Here is a 16,731-nt window from a genome sequence, read left to right on the forward strand (position 1 = left end):
AGGGTGTGCCTGCCCCCGCTTGGGGCGCTGAAACTGAATTTCAGCGCTCTAGGTGCCGCTGCACCACCCGATGCGGTGCGGCAGGCTGCGGTACTGCAGGCCTCCTCCTTCTCTTAAGGTGGAGGTGCCTGCAACGGGGAGATCGCCGCTGGATTGTGCCGGCAAATGAGCCCGGCACCACGGAGAAGTGCCGGGCTCACGGAAAGCAGCCGGCAATGCCGCGGGGGGGGGTGGTGGAGGAGGCTGGGGAAGGAGGTGCGGGCAGGCGGCCGCCGAAAAAGCGGCCGGCCGCACCTCCACCTTTATGCGCCCCACTAAGGCTGCAGTAAGGCCCTGGTCTCCGGATGTTAGTAGCGGCCGCCACGGAGGAGGCGGCGGCAACTGAATATGGGGGTCGGGCCGGCATCGGGGCGGAAACGGGGCACTGCGCACACCAACGACGTCATCGGTGCCGGCGCAGCGCTACCGGCTACCGGCGCCATTACCGCCGAGCTCAATATCAGCACAACCTCCTCTACTGGCGCAGAAGCCCTCTTTAGGCGGTAACTGGGCACAAAGCTTGCAGTGCCTTACTGAATTTCTAGGCCATTGTTTTTAAAAAAAGAAAGAACTTGCATTTATATAGTGCCTTTCATGACATCAGGACATCCCAAAGTACTTTACAGCCAATAAGTACTTTTGAAGTGTAGTCACTGTTGTAATGTAGGAAACATGGCAGACAATTTGTGCACAGCAAGCTCCCACAAACAGTATTGTGATAATGACCAGATATTATTAAGGAGACAGTAACGTGATATTTGGATAAACATAATTTAATAGTTTTATGAAGGGGAAGTCATGTTTGACAAATTTGCTTGAGTTCTTTGAGGAAGTAACATACAGGGTGGATAAAGGGGAACCAGTGGACATAGTGTATTTAGACTTCCAAAAGGCATTTGACAAGGTGCCACACAAAAGATTATTGCTCAAGATAAAAAATCACGGGATTGGGGGTAATATTCTGGCATGGGTGGACGATTGGCTATCTAACAGAAAGCAGAGAGTTGGGATAAATGGTTCATTCTCAGACTGGCAATCAGTAACTAGTGGTGTTCCGCAGGGGTCAGTGCTGGGCCCCCAACCCTTTACAATCTATATTAACGATTTGAAGGAGGGGACCGAGTATAACATATCAAAGTTTGCAGATGATACAAAGATGGGAGGGAAAGTAGTGAGTGAGGAGGACATAAAAAACCTGCAAAGAGACATAGACAGGCTAAGTAAGTGGGCAGAGATTTGGCAGATGGAATACAATACTGGGAAGTGCGAGGTTATGCACTTTGGCAGGAAAAATCATAGAGCAAGTTATTATCTAATGGCAAGAAACTGGAAAGTACAGTAGTACAAAGGGATCTGGGGGGTCCTGGTACACGAAACTCAAAAAGTTAGTATGCAGGTGCAGCAAGTGATCAAGAAGGTCAATGGAATGTTGGCTTTTATTGCTAGGGGGATAGAATATAAAAACAGGGAGGTATTACTGCAGTTGTACAAGGTATTGGTGAGACCGCACCTGGAATACTGCATACAGTTTTGGTGTCCATACTTAAGAAAAGACGTTTGCTCTCGAGTCAGTACAAAGAAGGTTCACTCGGTTAATCCCGGGGATGAGGGGGTGGACATATGAGGAGAGGTTGAGTAGATTGGGACTCTACTCATTGGAGTTCAGAAGAATGAGAGGCGATCTTATTGAAACATATAAGATTGTGAAGGGGCTTGATCGGGTGGATGCGGTGAGGATGTTCCCAATGATGGGTGAAACTAGAACTAGGGGGCACAATCTTAGAATAAGGGGCTGCTCTTTCAAAACTGAGATGAGGAGAAACTTCTTCACTCAGAGGGTAGTAGGTCTGTGGAATTTGCTGCTCCAGAAAGCTGTGGAAGCTACATCATTAAATAAATTTAAAACAGAAATAGACAGTTTCCTAGAAGTAAAGGGAGTTAGGGGTTACGGGGAGCGGGCAGGAAATTGGACATGAGTCTAGGTTCGGATCGGTCATGGCCCTGTGGGTAGCGGAGCGGGCCCAGGGGCCGTGTAGCCTGGTCCTGCTCCTACTTCTTGTGTTCTAATTCTGTGTTAGATTTCAGGAGATGGTTCTATTCACAGGGATTAGTGGAGACCTCGGGAACAGGCTGCCAGCTAGGAGTCCTTCAAGAGTAAATTGGGCCTGTTCCTGGCTGGGGTGGAGATCACCTCTTACAGAAAGTAAGCACTGTAGGAAATACAGAGACAGAGTGATCTCCTGGACGAGTTTCGATCGCCTGGATGGGTCGGAGAGGAATTTCCCAGATTTTTTCTCCCAAATTGGCCATTGGGTTTTTTATCTGGTTTTTCGCCTCTCCCGGGAGATCACATGGGTTCGGGTGGGATGGAGAGTGATAGTAGATTTGAGGTTAGGATCAGATCAGCCATGATCTTATTGAATGGTGGAGCAGGCTCGAGGGGCCGATTGGCCTACTCCTGCTCCTATTTCTTATGTTCTTATGTTCTTATAATCTGTTTCTGTAGTGATGTTGGTTGAGGGATAAATATTGGCCAGGACATTGGGGAGAAACCCCCAGCTCTTCTTCGAAATAGTGCCGTGCGATCTTTTACGTCCACCTGAGAGGGCAGACGGGATCTCGGTTTAACGTCTCGTCCGAAAGACGGCACCTCCGACACTGCAGCACTTCCTCAGTACTGCACTGGAGTGTCAGCCTAGACTTTGTGCTCCAGTCCCTGGAGTGGGACTTGAAACCACAACGTTCTGACTCAGAGGCGAGAGTGCTACCCACTGTGGTAAATGTAGAGATATCTCTATTTATAACAATCAAAATTATGATGCATTTCAGTCAACTGTACTTTGCTTCTATTAAAGAAATATGGTATAACAAGTACTGTAGTAGGGATAGAAGTTGAAATAAATTCACTAGTTGAAAACTGTTCTAAGTTATCTTTGGGAGAGTCAAAAAAAATGGCATAAATAATTGAAAGCTCAAGTGTACACTCTACAAATACACAACAATATTTTCTATGTCCTACTAAAGCTTTCCCTCCATTATGTTACCTGCTGCCTGATCCTAACAAAGATCTGGGTTCACCTATTATTAATTTTATATATTAAAATTAATACGTGGGGTTGGCATTTCATTGAACACCTTTTTAAGTACCTGCACAGTACCTTCTCAGAGTTAAAAGACGCATGCTATCTGACCCACAATTCTATAATGTAGTGAGAATGTGTCATCCTATTATTGCACAATCTGATCGTTGGGTTCACACAAATTACTCAAAATGCTTCTTGAATTTTTTAATTGCTTTTCTTTCCCCCTGAGAAATGGACATTCCTAATGTCCAAAATAAAACGTTTGAGCTATTTTTATTTTTTTTAATTGCATACTGGACAATAACATGATTACATTTATTCACTGAATTGTCTTTTGATATCTTCACTAGTTTTTATTTGAACACCTCAGCCTCCCCCAAAAGCCAAGGCTTGGGCTTGATATTTTAGTCGGAGCTGTGACTCGGAGTTGAATTTGGATTGCACAGTCTGATTATTTGCAGTGAGCCTGATTTCCCGGGATACATCAGTACCATGCGGTCAGCTCTACTAATGGAATATTTTTCTAGCAATTTTTACTCAATAGCTTTTTTTTCCAATTAATTTTGAAAAAGAGGACAAATTTCAATGGCTTTGATGCGGTAAAATTTATATTGATTGTGTTTTTAAAAATGCAGAGAGGTTGTGCATGTGAGAGGGAGAATGAGAACATGTATTAATTATGCACATGTTGTAGCTTTTGTTTTGCATTTTATAAACTTCAGAAAATTCATTAAGTTGAGGAGGGAAGAGAAAAAGAGAGAGAGAGACTTCAGAAGTCATTTTTTTTTGTATTTGTTTATGGGATCAGGGCGTCGCTGGCAAGGCCAGCATTTATTGCCCATCCCTAGTTGCCCTCGAGAAGGTGGTGGTGAGCCGCCTTCTTGAACCGCTGCAGTCCGTGTGGTGAAGGTACTCCCACAGTGCTGTTAGGGAGGGAGTTCCAGGATTTTGACTCAGCGACGATGAAGGATCGGCCGATATACTTCTAAGTCAGGATGGTGTGTGACTTGGAGGGGAACTTGGAAGTGGTGGTGTTCCCATGCGCCTGCTGCCCTTGTCCTTCTAGGTGAAACAGGTCGCGAGTTTGGGAGGTGCTGCCAAAGAAGCCTTGGCGAGTTGCTGCAGTGCATCTTGTAGATGGTACACACTGCAGCCACTGTACGCCGGTGGTGGAGGGAGTGAATGTTTAAGGTGGTGGATGGGGTGCCAATCAAGCGGGCTGCTATGTCCTGGATGGTGTCGAGCTTCTTGAGTGTTGTTGGAGCTGCACTCATCCAGGCAAGTGGAGAATATTCCATCACACTCCTGACTTGTGCCTTGTAGATGGTGGAAAGGCTTTGGGGAGTCAGGAGGTGAGACACTCGCTGCAGAATACCTATTTTAAACTAACCCGCCCGGTGGTAAACTGACATGCCACCTGATTTTACTTTCCATTGACTTCAAATTGACATTGAATCAGGGCGTGACAAAGGTACGCCCAGCCCTGTCAACCCAGCAAAGTCCTCTCCATTAAGATCTGCGACTGGTGCCAAAGTTGGTAGAGCTGTCCCACAGACTAGTCAAGCAACAGCCTGACATAGTCAGTGACGTTAGAAAACTACTAGGCACTTGGTCTAAGCGTTAAACAAAGCTTTAATCAACTGTTTTACAACATGGAGGAGGTCTAGTTGTGTCCTTCACTAGTTCCTGTTAAGAATGTCCTGCGCAAGCTGGGCCCGTGCCCGAGTATTTATACTCTCCCTGGACAGCACCACCCGTAGGCCGCTCAGTATTATTTCATAAGTCTTTCTTTCATGAATGACTGATTCATGTCAGTCATATTCACAGAATCATACCCATCAGCCAACGTCCCAGACTCCTCCATCCCTGGGTATGTTCAGTTCCTCCTGCTGATTACCACCTACCGCCCTCCCTCAGCTGATGAATCAGTTCTTCTTAATGTTGAACGCCACTTGGAGGAAGCACTAAGGGTAGCAAGCAATGTTCACTCTAATTTTTTTTTAAAGTGTGGTCCCTTTAAATTTGCGGTATCTTCCAGTGGCAACAGTTTGTGAGCAGCTTGCGCGGGACCTCCCGAGTGATGCGCAGCCACACTCCTTAAGGGGGAGCATTGCTAGCAATGGCACAGAATGTACTCTAGGTGGGGGGTTTCAATGTCCATCACCAAGAGTGGCTTGGTAGCACTACCACTGACTGAGCTGGTCGAGTCCTGAAAGTCATAGCTGTCAGACTGGACTTGTGGCAGGTGGTGAGCGAACCAACACAAGGGAATAACTTACTTGACATCATCCTAACCAATCTACTTGTTGCAGATGCATTTCTCCATGCTAGTATTGGTAGGACTGACCACCACACAGTCCTCGTGGAGACCAAGTCCCATCTTCACAATGAAGACACGCTCCATTGTGTCATGTGGCATGACCACTGTGCTAAGTGGATTAGATTCAGAACAGATCTGCAGCTGAAAACTGGTACTGGTACATTAGGTACTGTGGGCCATCAGCAGCAGCAGAATTGTTAACCACCACACTATGTAACCTCATGGCCTGGCATGTTCCTCATTCCTCCATCACTTTCAAGCCAGATGACCAACCCAGGTTCAATGAAGAACGTAGAAGAGCATGCCAGGAGCAACACCAGGCATGCTTGAAAACAAGGTCCCAACTTGGTGAAGCTTCAACACAGGATTACATACATGCTAAACAGTGAAAGCAGCTTGCTATAGATAGAGCCAAGTAATTCTGCAACCAATGGATCAGGTCAAAGGTCTGCAACCCTGTCATGAACGGTGGTGGACAATTAAGCAACAAATGGGGAGAGGAAGCTCTATGAACATCCCCATCCTTAACGACAGTGGAGCCCAAAATGTGAAAGTAAAAGACAAAGCTGAAGTGTTTGCAATCATCAAGAGCCAGAAGTGCAGAGTAGATGATTCTTCTTGGCCTCCTCCTGGGGTTTCCATCATCACAGGTGCCAGTCTTCAACCAACCTGATTACCTCCATGAGACATCAAGAAACAGATGAGTGTACTAGACACAGCATGGGCTACAGGCCCTGACAATATCCTAGCTGTAGTGCTAAAGATTTGTACTCCAGAACTAGCTGTGCCCTTAGCCAAGCAGTTCCAGTACAACTATAATACTGGTATCTGCTGAACAATGTGGAAAATTGCCTAGTTACGTTCTGCCCACAAAGATCAGACAAATCCAACCCGGCCAATTGGCGACCTATCAGCCTACTCTCAATCATCAACAAAGTGATGGAAGAAGTTGTCAACAGTGCTTACTCAACTGTTTGCCGATGCTCAGTTTGGGTTCTGTCAGGACCGCTCAGTTCCAGACCTCATTACAGCCTTGGTTCAAACACGGGCTGAACTCCAGAAGTGAAGTGAGAGTGACTGCCCTTGGCATAAAGGCGGCATTCGACCAAGTGTGGCAACAAGGAGCCTTAGTAAAACTGAAGTTAATGGAGATCAGGGGCGAATCTCTCCAATGGCTGGAGTCATACCTGACACAAAGGAAGATGGCTGTGGTTGTTGGAGGCCCTATGACATTGCCGCATGAATTCCTCAGGGCAACATCTTCGGCCCAAATATTTTCAGCTGCTTCATCAATGACCTTCCCTCCATCATAAAGTCAGAAGTGGGGCTGTTCGCTGATGGTTGCACCATGTTCAGCTCCATTCACAATTCCTCAGATAATGAAGCAGTCCGTGCCCGCATGCAGCAAAACCTGGACAACATCCAGACATAGGCTGATAAGTGGCAGGTAATATTGTGCCAGGCAACGACCATCTCCAACGAGAGAGAGTCTAACCACCTCCCCTTGACATTCAATGGCAATACCATCACTGAGTCCCCTACCATCAACATCTTAGGGGTCCCCATTGACCAGAAACTCAATTGGGCCAACTGCCTAAATACCATTGCTACTCGAGCAGGCCAAAGGCTAGGTATTCAGCGGCAAGTGGCTCACCTCCTGATGCCCCAAAGCCTTCTCATCTCCTACAAGGTACAAGTCAGGAGTATGTTGGAATACTTTCCACTTGCCTGGATGAGTGCAGCTGCAACAACACTCATGAAGCTCGACACCATGGAGGACAAGGCAGTCTGCTTGATTAGCTCTCCAGCACCAGCGCATTGTGGCTGCAGTGTGACCTATCTACAGGATGCACTGCGGCAACTTGCCACCGTTTTATCGATAGCACCTCCCAAACCAACGACTGCCACCACCTCGAAGAACAAGGGCAGCATTGCATGCGACACCATCACCTCCAAGATCCCCTCCAAGTCACACACCATGATGTACCTTTGTGTGAAAGAGTAGTGGAAATCTGGAACTCGCTTTCCCTCAAAAAGTTGTTGAAACTAGGTCAATTGAAAATCTCAAAACAGAGATGCATAGATTTTTGTTAGGCGAGGGTATTAAGGGTTACGGAACCAAGGCAGGTAGATGCAGTTAAGATACAGGTCAGGCACGATCTAACTGAATGGCCTGATCCTGTTCCTATATACCTGTCTACATTCCTATGTATTGTGGTCTATTATAGCATTGGTAGGAGTGACCATTGCACAGTCCTTGTGGAGAAAAGGTCTCATCTTCACAGTGAGGACACCCTACACAATTATTGCTGCACTATCACCTTCCTAAGTGGGACAAGGTTAGGACAAATCTAGCAGTCCAAATCTAGAATATTCATGAGGCACTATGGGCAATTGGCAGCAGGTGACTTGCACACCACCAAGATCTGTAAACACATGGCCCAGCACATCCCTCCATCTATCAATCCATCACACCAACCCTGGTTCAATGGGGAGTGCAGAAGGAACAGCATCTGGCATACATTAGATTGGGGCGCCAATTTAATGAAGCTATAACACAGGGCTACCTGCATGCAAAACAGCAAACCAAGCAGGCTATAGACAGAGCTAAGCCGCCCCACAACCCAACAAATCAGAACAATTCTCTTTAGTCCTGCCACCTCCAGTCGAGAACAGTAGTGGACAATTAGGCAACAAGAAGCCTCCATGACCATTCCCAGTGCAAGAGACAAGGTTGAAATGTTTACAAGTATCTTCAGCCAAAAGTGCCAAGTGGTCATTCCTACTTGACCTTCTCCCGAGGTCCTCACCATCATAGATGCCAATGTCCAGCCAATTTGGTTCACTCCATGTGACATTAAGCAGCAGCTGAGTACATTGGACACAAAAGACTGTGGGCCCTGACAACGTCCTGGCTGTAGTGCTCAAGACCTGAACACGAGAACTAGTCGGCCCGCCCGGCCATGCTAATCCAGGCCTTTACCCAACAATGAGGAAAATTGCCCCTGTATGCAGTATCCACAAAATGCAAGACAAACCTAACCTAGCCAACTACTGCCTTATCAGCCTCCTTATTATCATCAGCAAAGTCATGGAAGAAGTAATTAATAGTGCTATCAAGCAACATCTACTCACCAATGACACTCAGTTTGGGTTTCTCCAAAATCAGTCAACTCCTGACCTTGTTACTGCCTTGATTTGATCATCAAAACAGAGGTCAACTAGGATCAATGGGAAAACCCGCCAATGACTGGAATCATACCTGACGCAAAGGAAGATGGTTGTGGTTGTCAGAGACCAATCATCGTAGCCTTAGGTACATCGCTGCTGGAATTCCCCAAGGCAGCTCAATTACCTTCAGTTGCTTTATCACTGACCTTCCCTCATCATGTCAGGATTGAGGCTGTTCGCTGATACTACAGCGTTCAGCTCCCCATTCATAACTTCTCCAATAATGGAGCAGCCCATGTCACGATAACGCAGGACCTGGACAACACCTAAACTTGGGCTGACAAGTGGCAGATTGCTTGTGTGCCACATAAGTGCCAGACAGTGACCATCTCCTACAAGAAAATACCCAACTCCCTACCCTTGATTTTCAACTGCGCTACCAAAAGACAGACTTTGGGGGAAAAATTGGGTTGCTTTGTGCGCAAAGCACCTAGCGTCCGGGCGCTGCGCCGCTAATGCCTCCCGCGAAATTCAGCGGGATGTTAGCGGCGGCGGTAGCCAGTAGCACACCGCAGCGCTGCACCTCCAGCAATGATGTCATCATCGTGCGTAGTGCCCCGCTCGCTCCCTGGCCACAAACTTCGGTCGCACCCCCTGACCTACCGCCGGATGATATGTCCAACAGGGTCAGGGTGATGTTTTTGCAGCCACGGCGGCGCTAACTAAATGTGCCAGGCGGCCATTTTTTTTGGGCCGCCTGCCAACACCTGCCCCCTTTCTGTTCCCTCATGCGGGTTGCCGGCCGCGATTGGTCAACCCGGCACTCCTCTTGCGTGCCGGGCTGTTTTTCTGGCACCCCGCTCCCCAGTGGTCCAGCAGGGCCCGGGTGCGCGCTGTGCTAGGCCCCTCTCTTTAATCAGGGGAGGGAGGCCTGTAATACCGCGATGCTACATGCCGACGCTCGTGGTGCTGTTGCACGTAGCATCGCGATATTGAATGGTAACACCCCAGGAAGAAGGGGGAGCGCTTCCAGTCACGCCCCGCCTCCTGCTTGGTGCGCCACCACTCAATTTACGGCGCAGGGCAGATAACTTTTTCGGGGTGCTAAAAGTAGCGCCCCTTGGGAGTGTAGTCACTGTTGTAATGTGAGAAATGATGTCCCCAGCCATCAACATCCTGGTGGGGTGTGGGTGAGGTCACCACTGACCAGAAGCTTAAGTGGGCCAACCATATCAGCAACGTGGCTGCAAAAGTAGAGCATAGGCTGGGTACTCTGCAACGATTGACTCACCTCCCAACTCCTAAAGGCCTCTCCACCATCTACAAGGTCAAGAGTGTGGTGGAATGCTAGCCACTCACCTGGATTAGTTCAGCTACACCAACACTTGTGAAGTTCGTCCTTCCAGGCCAAAGTAGTCTGCTTGATCGGCTCCCCTGCCACTAAACTATGCTATCTGCAGGGTCCAACGCTGCAACTCGCCAAACTTGCTTCACCACGCCGTCTAGACCTGCTACCTCTACCACTGAGAAGACAAGAGTAGTAGCACCATGGGATCAACACTATTTCCTGCAATTCTCCACCCCCAAGTCACACACTATCCTGACTTGCATATGTACCACTGTTACTTCATTGTTGCTGGGTCAAAATCCTGAAATTCTTTCCCTAATACCATTGTGGGAAAACCATCATCACAAGGTCTGCAGCAGTTCAAGGCGGCCCACGGCCACCTTCTGAAGGTAACTAGGGATGGGCAATAAACGCAGCCTTGACTTCAGTCAAATTCCGAAAATGCATTTAAAAAAAAAATGAGAACCTATCACACCTGACGTTAATGGTTCATGAAAGGCCATGATGGCAGCTTTATCTAGTAAGAACAGAACTGAGCACTAGACACAGGTCAAACAATCACTGCAGATAGCCTACAGAATCTCACTTCTGGCATGGAGAATGAACTTAGCCATGCACCATACTAGAAACGCCTAGTGTTTGACTTAATAAATCCAGATAGTGGAAGTTTTCTTGGAACTAAGCAGGTTCTCAACCACTGATGAGGGAAGACCTTGATTAAGAAGTTGATCCAGAAAAATAACATTCCAGTTCTAGATACAAAACCTGATCTGCCACTGCAAAAGCGCGTTCTGTCTATGGAGAATACTGATTCTGCCCACTGACTCCAAAGATGTGCAGGTTAGGTTGATTTGGCTATGATAAATTGACCCTTAGTGTTAGGGGATTAAATACATGGGGTTACAGGGATAGGGTGGGATATGTGTCGGTGCAGGCTCGATGGGCCGAAATGGCCTCTATCTGCACTGTAGATTCTGTGATTCTGTGATCACCACCAAGATGGTAGTTTTACACAGTCAGTGCGTGCCTTCTACAGTATGTATGGGGTGATCAGGAAAAGAGAAGCTTAGAGGACCTTCTCACAACTGGAAAGGAAAACAAGTGTAGGTCCTGGGGCTCTATATAGAATGGAGCATGGATCAGATGGGGTGAGCAGTCCTTATACGGCAGGGCAAAAAGAAATATTACCCAGTGCCAATCAAGACTGAATACGTTCCTACGGTGTGTTAAAGGATGCTTGAATGGCACAAGTGTTCCATTTCTCAGCACTGGCATGGTTCACTTTGATTGAAAAGAACTACAGGAAACTTTGTGTTATCCGGAGGCTAAGTGCCCGGCAAGCTCGAGCCACCGGCAAAAATCAGGAGCTGTTTTCTTAGGTTTTTTTTCTTCTCGTGGCGTTTTTTTTTTTCTCGTGGCTTTTTTTTTTCCAACAGTCAGGCTCTGGAAAGTCTCTCTGAAGCTGTTGCTCAGCTACAGAGACGCTTCCAAGGTACGGGCCGACTGTTTAGAAGCTGTTGCTAAGCAACAGTGTTTGTTATCAGATACGGAGATGAAAAGCTCCGTATGCTTCAACATTAACGCTGGTGTGTCCGGCAGTTTTGAGGGAACGGCAACAGCTCGGTCCCGTCGGTGCCGGATAGCACAAAGTTTCCTGTATATGCCATTTACATTCCTGCTCGGACTCATATTTGCTGAAACATATGAAAACCACAAACTTACGAACATACGAATTAGGAGCAGGAGTAGGCCACTCGATCCCTCGAGCCTGCTCCGCCATTCAATAAGATCACGGCTGATCTGATTACTCCACATTCCCACCTACCCCCGATAACCTTTCACCCCTTTGCTTATCAAGAATCTATCTCCCTCTGCCTTAAAAATATTCAAAGACTCTGCTTCCACCGCCCTCTGAGGAAGAGAGTTCCAAAGACTCACGACCCCCTGTGAGAAAACATTTCTCCTCATCTCTGTCTTAAATGGGCGACCCCTTATTTTTAAACAGTGACCCCTAGTTCTAGATCCTCCCACAAGAGGAAACATCCTCTCCACATCCACCCTGTCCAGACCCCTCAGGATCTTATATGTTTCAATCAAGTCACCTCTTACACTTCTAAACTTCAGCGGATACAAGCCTAGCCTGTCCAACCTTTCCTCATAAGACAACCCGCCCATTCCAGGTAATAGTCTAGTAAACCTTCTCTGAACTGCTTCCAACGCATTTACATCCTTCCTTAAATAAGGAGACCAATACTGTACACAGTACTCCAGATGTGGTCTCACCAATGCCCTGCATAACTGAAGCATAATCTCCTTACTTTTGTATTCAATTCCCCTCGCAATAAACAATAACATTCTGTTAGCTTTCCTAATTACTTGATGTACCTGCATACTAACCTTTTGCAATTCATGCACGAGGACACCCAGATCCCTCTGCATCTCAGAGCTCTGCAATCTTCTAGTTCATATGAGACACCATAATGTTATAGTTAAACATGTTCATCTGTTTCTTTATAAGTTTGTTCACTGCACATGTGTTTTAGATACTGCATAATAGGTTGCACAAACATGTCAAATTTCTTTATCTTTCACTGTTCCAGAAGAGTATGTTATTCGCTGCAGCACCAAAACTATTATATTCAAAACACGTGTGTGAAAACTGTGGTGTATGTAACCGTTCCACCTTTAAGAGAACTATTTTAAGAGATGCACTACTTTATCTTGGCTACTGTATACTGTAATACCGGTGGTGACCACACCGGTATATAAGTGCTGTGTAATGATTTATTGGGCAGTTCAGCCCTGACCTTCGACTAGTAAAGACCTGTTAAAGTTATTCTTGTGGTCTGTGTGCAGTGATTCATATTAACCATAACTGGAACACACAGACTTAACAGTGGCGACGAGTACGATCTTACCCTGCGGCAGAGATATATCCAAGGCAGTTTAACGGGCGTCGAGAAGAGGCATCCGCCCTCATCATCCTGCTGAGAAAAGACTCGGGTCTGAAGAGCAAGGAAGAATCCTGACAGGAAGCCTTCCATCAGCAACAGGCAGTGATCATCCCTTCTATCACGGTGGTGGGTAAGCCGATCAGCGACGAGCAGCAAGTCGGCCAAGTTGGCGGTGAAGTAGGGGAGGGAAAACAGAGGATATAAGGGCGGAGAACTCGACCACGGCCGGGGAAAAGAGCCGGACAGAAGTCGGGGCCAGAGGCGCGGAGACTGGGGCAGCGTAAGGCACGGGAGCCGCGGTGAATGCAAACGCAGCCGGTGTAAAAGACCGGGCTGCAAGCGGGCTGGGAGACGCAACAGCGTCGAGAGAGAGCTCGACCGCGACCGGTGAAAAAGGCCGGGCAGCTACCGAGGCCACGAGGCACAGCGACCGGGACAGCGTAAGGCGCGGGAGAAAATTTTAAAAAACCGCGGAGAACTCAGCCACAGCCGGGGGAAAGGACCGGACTGCGAGAGGGGCTGGGAGGCACGATTTGAGAACCGCTGGGGAGGGCGATCGCAGCAATACGGCAATCGCCATTACAGCCAGCGGGGGAGAAAGGCAAACGCGGGAAGCCGCCATTTTCGTAGGCGGGGGAAGAAGACAAGCGCGGGAAACCGCCATTTTGAAAAAAATAAAATTAAAAAATTTCTTTTTGTTTCTCAAGAAGATTGCGAGGATGCCTAAGCGTGGTAACATCAACGATTTCGATCCCGATGTTGACAATTGGGCCACGTATGTAGAACGCATAGAGATTTATTGTAAGGCAAATAAAATATCAGATGAAGATAAAGCACTAACCTTACTAAACTCAATGGGTGCGAAGACATACGGGCTATTGAAGCATCTTCTATCACCAGCTAAACCGGCGGATCAGGCTTTCGCTAATATTGTTGCTGTCCTGAGAAATCATTTGAACCCCACACCGCTGATGTTAGTGGAACGATTTAAATTTTATGCAAGAACGCAACTGAAAGAGGAAAGCAACGCGGAGTATTTAATTGAACTGCGTAAGCTAGCAAAATACTGTCAGTTTGGGGAAAGACTGACGGAGGCACCGAGAGACAAATTCGTGTGTGGATTGTCGAAAGAAGGAACACAAAAGCGGCTGCTTGAAGAGAATGATCTTACACTTGATAAGGCTGTCACTATTGCAGCATCGCACGAAGCCGCAGCGAGAGGCACTGCGGAAATGCAGCTGAAGGCAGCGGTACTCAGCGTAGATCAAATGGCTTTGGGTACAGCGAAATGTTATCGTTGTGGAAAGACAACACACGATCAGAACCAATGCTGGTTTAAAAATCAGGAATGTAGAAAATGTGGCAAGCTTGGTCACATAGCTAAAGTATGCCGGTCAGGAAAGAAGACCAGCAACAAAAAGTCACCGCAGGAAAAGTGCAGAAAGGTACATAAGGTGGCTGAGAAGAGTTCGGATGAACAGAATTCGGATTCAGGCTCCAACAGCAAGGAACTGGGTAGTCTGAGAATTCACAATGTGAGTAAGGAAGCTGACCTACAAACTATCTGGGTCACACTTCAGATAGCAGGAGTCCAAGTGAAGATGGAATTGGACACCGGATCGGCGTTGACGGTCATGAATAAGCAAGATTACAAAAGGTTATTCACACATATTCCCCTACGGGATACGGAGATAGTATTGCAGACATACACGGGGCAAAGAGTATACCCCATCGGAAAGATAAAAGTCAAGGTGGTACACAAGGGCAAAGAACACCAAGGAATGGACTTATATGTACTACCTGAGGGAGGTCCACCACTTCTGGGACGGGAGTGGATCAGGAAAATAAATATGGACTGGCACTCCCTAAAAGCAATAACGGTAGATTCCGGAAAAAAAGATGTCAAACCTGAACGATTGTCCAGAATATTGGATGAGGGCATATGCAGCAGTGACAGTGACAAAGCAGAGAGTGAGAACTCGGTGAAGACAATCAGCTCAGACTCTGGAACTGATGATGGTAAGACCAGCCCATGTGCAAAAGACAAGTCTAAAATGGACTTGCAGACTAATGATGGAAAAACGAAGGAAATGCGATTCCTAAGGCGGCAGGAGCTGCGAGAGTTGCGGTTGCTTCAGAAGGAGGAACACTGGGCTCGAACTCAACTCAATCTCAAACTACAACAGCAATTAGAACAAATGATTCGCCGTTTTGAGCAAGAGATGAATGCAAAGAAAAAGTTCTTTGACACAGAGTTGGAGAATCTGGAAAGACAGCAGAAGCAGCTGATTGAGGAAATGGAACAGGAACACACAAACCGTCTGCGCGATGAGGCCAAACGAATCAAAGCTGAGCAAGAAAGGGAATATGTCAAATTCATCGATCAGTTGAAAGCTAAGAAGAGCACCCTTTTGTGAGCAGTGTCAGCAGTAATAAGCCACTCAGGGAATTGGTGGCAGAGGCAAAAGCTGAAGTGATGGAGGAAATAGAAGACAATAGAGAGGAAGCAGAAGATGATGACTCATCTGAACCATTATCACCCCTACCAGGTCACGCACGTGGTCCCTCCGAACTGAGCCAAATCAGTCTGGAAGCAGAAAAACTTCCCAAGGTACTCGAGCCTTTAGAAGTCAACAATGCTGGTTCTGAAGTTACGAAAGTTCAAGCTGTTAAGTCCAGTGAAGGACTATTAGATGAGTCACCCCAGCAACGAGAACCAGAGACCCCTGAAAGGCGTTATCCATCTCGGATCAGGAGGCCTCCTCAGAGACTGAATCTGTGAACTGTTTTTACATGAAGTTGTGTATATATGTTATTATGTTACGTTAAATGGGGAATATATACTGTTAAGCTAAAAAGGGAGGATTGTGGTGTATGTAACCGTTCCACCTTTAAGAGAACTATTTTAAGAGATGCACTACTTTATCTTGGCTGCTGTATACTGTAATACCGGTGGTGACCACACCGGTATATAAGTGCTGTGTAATGATTTATTGGGCAGTTCAGCCCTGACCTTCGACTAGTAAAGACCTGTTAGTTATTCTTGTGGTCTGTGTGCAGTGATTCATATTAACCATAACTGGAACACACAGACTTAACAAAAACCATGCAGTTAAGGGAAACGAAAAGTTGTTACTTGACAACTCTCAGAAGTTAGGCGATTCAACTGTAAATAAAATACTACTTACACTTTCTCTTTTATTGAATCTCATTGGAAAAAAAAGCAGTGCAAATTCATTCAGAAACATTTCTATAAGAAGAGTTTTTCAAATAGGACAGCAATTACTTTTTTACCTTTAAAAGTCGGTAGAAAGTCACAGTTTACTTGGTAAATCATGAGTGATTGTTGTTTAATCTGATAAATTCATATGAATAGGTTGCTTCTTAATGACAAGCATGTTCTCATGAGAAATTGTTTGAATCCTAACCCAATATAAAAGAAAATACAGGTGGGCTACACCTTTAGTTCAAAAAAAAAGTTACAAGTGCAAAGAACCATTAACCACCTGATTGCATTTAAACCTACTCTAACCAAACAACCATGGGGCAGCCCACACCTATTGGATAGTTAAATCGAGCATATATACTGTATTAGCACAGTTGGTAGGATTATAAATGGACTTCTATGTAAATTACCAGTTATCACTAGAGTTTAGAAGAATGAGAGGGGATCTCATTGAAACGTATAAAATGCTGACAGGGCGAGACAGACTGGATACAGGGAGGATGTTTCCCCTGGCTGGGGGGTCTAGAACGATGGGTCACAGGCTCAGGATACTTGGTAGGACATTTAGGACTGAGATGAGGAGATATTTC

General features: G+C 46.6%; 1 protein-coding gene across 4 annotated transcripts in view; it reads right to left on the reverse strand.

Moving 5' to 3' along the window:
• Positions 1-16,731, reverse strand: part of znf407 (zinc finger protein 407) — a 659,746-nt gene that overhangs the window by 412,968 nt on the left and 230,047 nt on the right. The window lies entirely within an intron of this gene.

This window comes from Somniosus microcephalus, chromosome 7, assembly GCF_052327205.1.
Source record: "Somniosus microcephalus isolate GS21.2 chromosome 7, FLI_Smic_1.0, whole genome shotgun sequence".
Taxonomy (NCBI): Eukaryota; Metazoa; Chordata; class Chondrichthyes; order Squaliformes; family Somniosidae; genus Somniosus; species Somniosus microcephalus.